This window comes from Equus przewalskii, chromosome 20, assembly GCF_037783145.1.
Source record: "Equus przewalskii isolate Varuska chromosome 20, EquPr2, whole genome shotgun sequence".
In the NCBI taxonomy this organism is placed as follows: domain Eukaryota; kingdom Metazoa; phylum Chordata; class Mammalia; order Perissodactyla; family Equidae; genus Equus; species Equus przewalskii.
This window is the reverse complement of record NC_091850.1, coordinates 25,186,672-25,193,346: the sequence shown is the minus strand read 5'-3', so window position 1 is coordinate 25,193,346 and position 6,675 is coordinate 25,186,672. Positions and strand designations below refer to the sequence as shown.

The 6,675-nt window shown below is 43.3% G+C and overlaps 1 long non-coding RNA gene across 2 annotated transcripts; it reads right to left on the bottom strand.

Moving 5' to 3' along the window:
- Positions 1-524: 524 nt before the first annotated feature.
- Positions 525-6,589, bottom strand: LOC139077824 (uncharacterized). Of its 2 annotated transcripts, none has more exons than XR_011530346.1 (2): positions 6,436-6,589; positions 525-2,400 (listed from the first exon to the last, which is right to left on the bottom strand). It is a non-coding gene; the product is annotated as an uncharacterized lncRNA (long non-coding RNA). The 2 variants fall into 2 exon arrangements; XR_011530345.1 differs by lacking the exon at positions 6,436-6,589 and adding an exon at positions 4,401-4,625 and having other exon boundaries at positions 2,307-2,400.
- Between the last annotated feature and the right edge of the window lie 86 nt (positions 6,590-6,675).

Here is a 6,675-nt window from a genome sequence, read left to right as displayed (position 1 = left end):
GGTATTTATGTAATGAATTACCATGTTGCAGTCCAATAACTGAAGCTTTCTTATTTTGCAAAGACTAACTGCCTGTCTATGCTTGCATCTACACGGATTTTAGCACTGGTCTAAACTTAAGACATTAAAAAACACCAGAAGGCAGAATGTGATACTGTCTTTAAATCTGCCTCGAGTTTATCTATTGAAACTTTTAAGAGTTGTCTCTTTGATGAATATGAAACTTATTCAAAATTTTAAACTGTTCACAAATGTAAAACCATTGAGGATTTCACTCCATAATGTATTCTCTCATAGGGCTTTTTGTGGGGGAGGGATCAGGAAAGGACAAATTTGCCCTGATCAGATGATTGGAAAACGGCTTGCCTTAACCTTTTAAACAAGTTAATCCAATGCTAAAATTCTGTGTGTGAATAGTATCTTAGACCTCTGTCCTTCATGATGTATGATTAGCACTGTGGTTCCACACCGAGGCCGTAGATGAGTAAGGATTCTATTTAATGAAGGCAGATTTACCGCAAAAGTATTCTCACATTGTATACTATCTTTATTAAAGGAATGCATTCCAACAACACTCACCATTGTCAGACTCTATTACCAGAGAAAGAAAATGTATACCTTTAACAAATCATCTCTCTGTGCCTTAGTTTTCTCCTTTCCAAAGTAAAGGAGTTGTGTTACACCATCTCCCGTCTCTTGCAACTCTAAAAGCACTGTGCTGTGCTGCGCTACCTCACAGGGCTCCGTCCCCAGGTTTCTCTCCCTGGAGCCATCCCTAATTGGACAGTTCTTCCCTCTGAGGCTTCCTGCTTCCTGTCTCTCTCCTCCCTTGGGGAGCTGCTTCTCCTCTGAGGACTGCTCCCGTTACACATGAACCACGGACAGTTTCTGCCCTGACCACCACACTTTCTCCACTCCGAGGTTGCTCAACCATATACTCCCAACCCTGCCTTTCTCCCATTTGCCCAAGATGGCTGTGTTCCTGAAATAATCCCAGCTGCTTCCTCCTCAGCCACCTCGACCACCTGCCCTAACTTGAGGAACCTGGACCTTTCTCCAATGTCCAGTTTTGCCAGTTGTCTTTTTTAAAAAATACCTTTCCCTAAATGACTTATTTTCTACACATAATACACTCAGTTCAAATCATTTTAAACATTTCTGAAGGCAAAGCAAGTACTTTATACATTTGCTAGCTGTTTGTTTGCAGAGCTATATAAATGTAACACCCTATCAGAACAGGACTCTTCCAGCCTCAGGGAACTAGCAAAATTAGACACACATACAGGGCAAACATAGAGGAAGTGTATCTAAGAACCTGGTCACAGCCTGTAGAATCCTCAGCCAGATCAAGGATATAAAAGGGGTCTAAGGGAGAGGTTGGTAAAAAATTTCTTTGAGGAGTTTTAAGTATTCAATCCAACCTTCTTGGAGAAGGGGGTTACTGCCTTCTAGCTCTAAACCCAGTGAAGACAACTCAAAGGAACCACCCCAGAGCTTTGAAAGGCGTTTCCTGCAACTCTTTTGGTGGGGGGCCGAGAGAGGGCTGCTGCTATGAGGTCACCTTACACTTCAGAATGTGTTCCGGCCAAGGATGTGGGACTGTCTCCTGTGGACCAGATATGGGCCACTCAGGAGAAAGAGACAGCAGAGGATAATTTTGGTTCCTGCCAACAGGGCCCTCAGAGGTAGAGAAAACCTCAGGAGAAACAGCTGGATCCTAGGGGCTAGGAAGGAACCACAGGACTATTTTAAATAGAACTGGGAGCTATAGGAGAGGGAACTCAGCAGGGAGCCTCCAAAGGGGTGAAAGAAGTGCCCGAGAGAAAAAGTCAGCTTAATCATCTGCTGGCAACACAGGGCCCCATCCCTTCACCCCTCACCCCTCCCTCCTCCTGTCTACCCTTTAACCCCACCGAGGAGTGAAAGTGCAGCTCAGGAGCCCCAGGGAAGTGTACAGGGAGACAGCTGAGATGGGAGGAATCATGCCTCCTCCACTGCTGGCTTCCCGCCCAAAGTGGAAGTGAGTTGTCAACTCTGAGTTTTGACTATTACATAAAACTGGACATTTTACTTATGGAAATAAAATTTTTTACAATTATGACTGGAGAATATACATATATTTTTTGGTGAAGACGACTGTTGCTGAGCTGACATCTGTGCCGTTCTTCCTCTATTTGGTACGTATGATGCTGCCACAGCATGTCTTGATGAGCGGTGTGTAGGTCCACACCAGGGATTGGAACCCGCAAACCCTGGGCCGCCAAGGCGGAGCATACGAACTTAACCACTATGCCACCAAGCCGGCGCCTGGAGGATATTTTTTATTATCTCTGAGTGATCTAAAAATACATGGATGGGACAGACCAAGTCGTCATCCTGGGACACTGGGGCAGATTCCCACTGTATAAAGATAAGGACACAAAAATAGTTGTTTTTGTCTCAATCCACATACTAGGCCTCTTCTACAAATCTCTTGCACACATGAGAACCAATGTTTCATTGGAATTCTCCTTGACAAAAATATTCCTCTACCCTACTATACAAGGAAGCTTTTGCTTCACATTCTGTTCTTGGTTACTGATAGTCTCTGCCCTGTGCTTCTCTTAAGGTTATGATTTTATTCTGTTTCGAGAAAAAAAGAAAAAAACAAACATAATCCATATGTACTAGTATGAACGAGAAAGCTCTTTCTCTGAAACAAGTAAAACAATTCTATAATATTTTACTTTGCTTTTCTTACACTAATATACAGTATTGCAACATATCAGCTAATTATAGCCAAGGTTAAATTTTGTAACCAACCCAGAACTCAAAACAGGCTGAGTACAATCTCTGCCTGAATGGCTATTCTTATCTTTGCCCTCCTTATCATTTAGTTTCTATCACCTAAGGAAGTTTCCTCCACCCCTAAGGTCACATTCACTGTCTTTATAGCACTTATCACCACCTGAAAGTGCTTACTTGTTCACTGTCACACCCCCAACACAAACACACACACAAAAGCATATGCACAACTGAGTGAGATGTCAGAGCAGGGTCCTTGTCTGTCTTGTCTTCCACTTACATCTCCTGGGCCCAGAACTGCTTCTGGCACATACAGGTCACTAAACAGATATTTGCTTCATGGGAAGGGTTACTATTTTATCAAGAGAAATGAAAGGGAACCATAGAATATTTAGGTAACCTTCCAAAAGCATCTTTAGGGGGCCAGCCTGATGGCACAGCAGTTAAGTTCGCACGTTCCGCTTTGGTGGCTTAGGGTTCACCGGTTTGGATCCCGGGTGCAGACCTATGCACAGCTTGTCAAGCCACGCTGTGGCAGGCATCCCACATATAAAGTAGATGAAGATGGGCATGGATTTAGCTCAGGGCCAGTCTTCCTCAGCAAAAAGAGGAGGATTGGAGGCAGATTTTTGTTCAGGGCTAATCTTCCTCAAAGAAAAAAGGAAAAAAAAGAGCATCTTTGGTTTTTTAAACTGAACTCTCCATTCCTCATTGCCCAATCTACCCTGAACCCCTAGCAACTAACTTTATTCTTGATACTCTTCTGAAATGGGGTTTAGGGAAAGTAAACACTAACCTAAATTTTCCCAAATGCAGAAGTCGGTTTTTTTGGTTTTATTTCAGAAATTACTTTAAAAAAAAAAAAAAAGCTTGGCCCTGAGCTAACAGCTGTAGCCAATCTTCCTTTTTCTTTGTTCTTCAGTACATAGTTGTACATTGTAGTTGCAGGTCCTTCTGGTTCTGCTATGTGGGTCACGGCCTCAGCATGGCTTGAGGAGCAGCGCTAGGTCCACACCCAGGATCCAAACTGGCGAAACCCTGGGACACTGAAGCAGAGCGCGTGAACTTAACCACTTGGCCATGGGGCTAACCCCTTTTTATTTCATTTTTAAATCTTCATTCTCCTTGTCCTCAGGCACATATGACTTAGTGCCGCCTCAAATATAATCTTTCTTGGTTTGTGTGATCGATCCTATCCTAGTTCCTGGGCTAATTTTGCAACCACTGGAGTCGACTGTCAACTTCAACCATGTGTTTTGCTCCCACTGTATCTCTAATGTGGCCTGGCACACAGTAGGTACATCATACATTATCATGTTAAAATGAATGAACCACACTCTGTCCTCGTGTCCCCTATGGACACCTCCCCTCCTCTTTCTTTGAGCCTCTCTAAACTGTCTTCTCTTTCTGCAGTTAGTATATTTTCAAATGGTTTCAACCATTATTGAGTCAAGGATGGTTACTAAAGTTCATCAGTCAAGAAACTGAATCCTTTTCCCTCACCATCATTTCTAAATGCCTCCCAGGTCTCACCATCACCTCGTATCTCCATTTAAATTATCTTCACCATTCTAACCCTTAAAATCAGCTCCCTTTCACAACTACATGTTCATTACTTCCAACTGCAGATCTCTAGTTCGGGCCATCCACTTGAAGTGCCACCAGGTTTACTCAATTTTTCCCAGATGTTTCCTCCTGGTGCCCTGTCAGCATCTCAAAACCACTCAACTTTACGATTTCCCCTCATTGCCTCCATTCTACATTCCCTTGCAGTGAATGCACTGCCTCCTTGCCCTGGTCAGAAACTTGCCATCCAAGACTCCTATCTCCCTGATGTATGTGAGGCCTGCTGCAGCAGACACACTTCATTCTCACATTATGACCTCATGGAATCCTCAGAGCCTATGATACAGGAGATTGGGGGGGGGGGGGAGGGGCTTGGAAGCTACTCCTTTTGATTCAAGTTTTACATGTTCTCAGTAGAGACCCTCCTGCCACTTCCAATCCCAGTGCCACTACCTTAGTCCATAATCTCATTATTTCCACAGACCATAAAGAACCTGCTGCCTGATTTCCCAGCTTCAAGACGCATCACATACACACCACCATCACCTTACACTTTAATCTTGCTAATGATAACTAATCATGCCATTGTGTGCTTGAAAACTTCAATGATTTATCATTGCCTTCAGGCTGAAGTCCAAACTCCTTAGTATGGTACTTGAGACCTTTCATGATCTGATCACTGCTGACCCTTCCAGAGTCTTCTTTTGCCAACCTCTCCCATTCTCCAGATCTGACAAACCACATTATCTGTGCTTAAAAGGCCAAGGTTCAGCCACCCATTGGTTAGACCCATCTGGTCCTGAGTACCCTCTGCTCAAGAAATACAAATCCCTTACCTATTCAGTAGGGTAACTGAGCTAGCAGGTGTTGGTCAGGCATACTTGCCACTGTCTCAATAGACCAAGTGTGGCACTGGCCCCAGCTATCTTTGGTCAGATTGGGATCCACTTCCCAAACCTCAACTCTGATCCTCAGGACATCATCAGATTTGTCAGACGTTAACTTTATGCAAACTAGGGTTCAATGAACAAGTGAATCCACTAGTCTGCATTCAATTCTCAATGTGTTAACCCAGCCCATCTCTTCCCCATTGCCTCTCCCTGGTTTGTACAATCAATTTAACAAACCATTTCATTCTGCGAGCCTTCTATGATCTATGGGGATAATTACCATTGCACCAGAGTAATTTCCCAGTGACACCTACTCTGTGCCTAGGGTCACAAACACTGGGAAACAAGAGGTAAGCTCACCCTATACTCAACATAACAGAGGCCTTTCTTAATGCATTAATGTCCACCTTTCACCTTAACCATTCACGCCAATTGATTTTCCTAAGCCAGGATTCAGCAGTTCCACAGGTCTTCAGGTCAGTGCACACTTGCCTCAAAGCCTAACATTTATTTCATACTGGGCATTACATATCTCAGTGGGCCCCTCCATCACTCAGGAACCAACCATTAGTAACACTGGAAGATTTCAGAATGATCTTAAGAACAAGTCAGATTTCAGTTCTCTCAAGCCAAAATATATTAAAATTGTTCTTTTTGTAGGTCAGAAGCAATTTCTTAAATTTGATCCTAAATATTCTAACTTTATGTTGTGGCACTGTAAACGCACCTTCATTTACTGAACTATGGACTGTGCTTACAAGCCCAGCCAAGTTACTATTAGCCCTCTAGTTTACAAGTGAGCACAGGCCAAGAAGTTGGTAAAATCACACTAGCAAATGGCAACTGGTCTCCAGGAACCAGGCTCTTAACTATGCATCCCTAAAGTACAAAGTACTGAGACATTATATCAAGTCTTATATTGGGAGGAAGCCCAAAGTAGATTTAGATCAGCAGTGGCTTCTGGACAAGTGAATGTAAGCTGAGACCTGAAGGATGAGTTAGGAGCTGAAGAAAAGGGCAAGATGACGGCAGGAATTAGCTAGTATCTTGGGAAAGCATTTTAGGGTGCAGTAAAGATTAAGGTGGGTGAGGCAGCAAAGATCCTGAAAACCCTTTTAAGTTCAAGTTAAGGATAAGATGTTATCCTAAATACAATGAGAAGCGACAAGTTAGGCAGCACACCTTGGCCACATACCATCTTATGGTGCTATTCCAACACTTGTGCTGTTTAATCTTCTCTGTCGTCTCACTCAACAGTCCAACAAAATTAGTCTTGTCTCTTCATGCCAAAACCCTGTCCAGCACTAAGCCACCAGAACTGGGAGAGCATGGCAAAAAGCTTCAGGGTGCTTTAACACAGAAAAATCAATGATTACCCAGTTGAGGGTTAAAATTCCACCAGGGACCCTATTTATCATCTTTAGGCTACAAATAG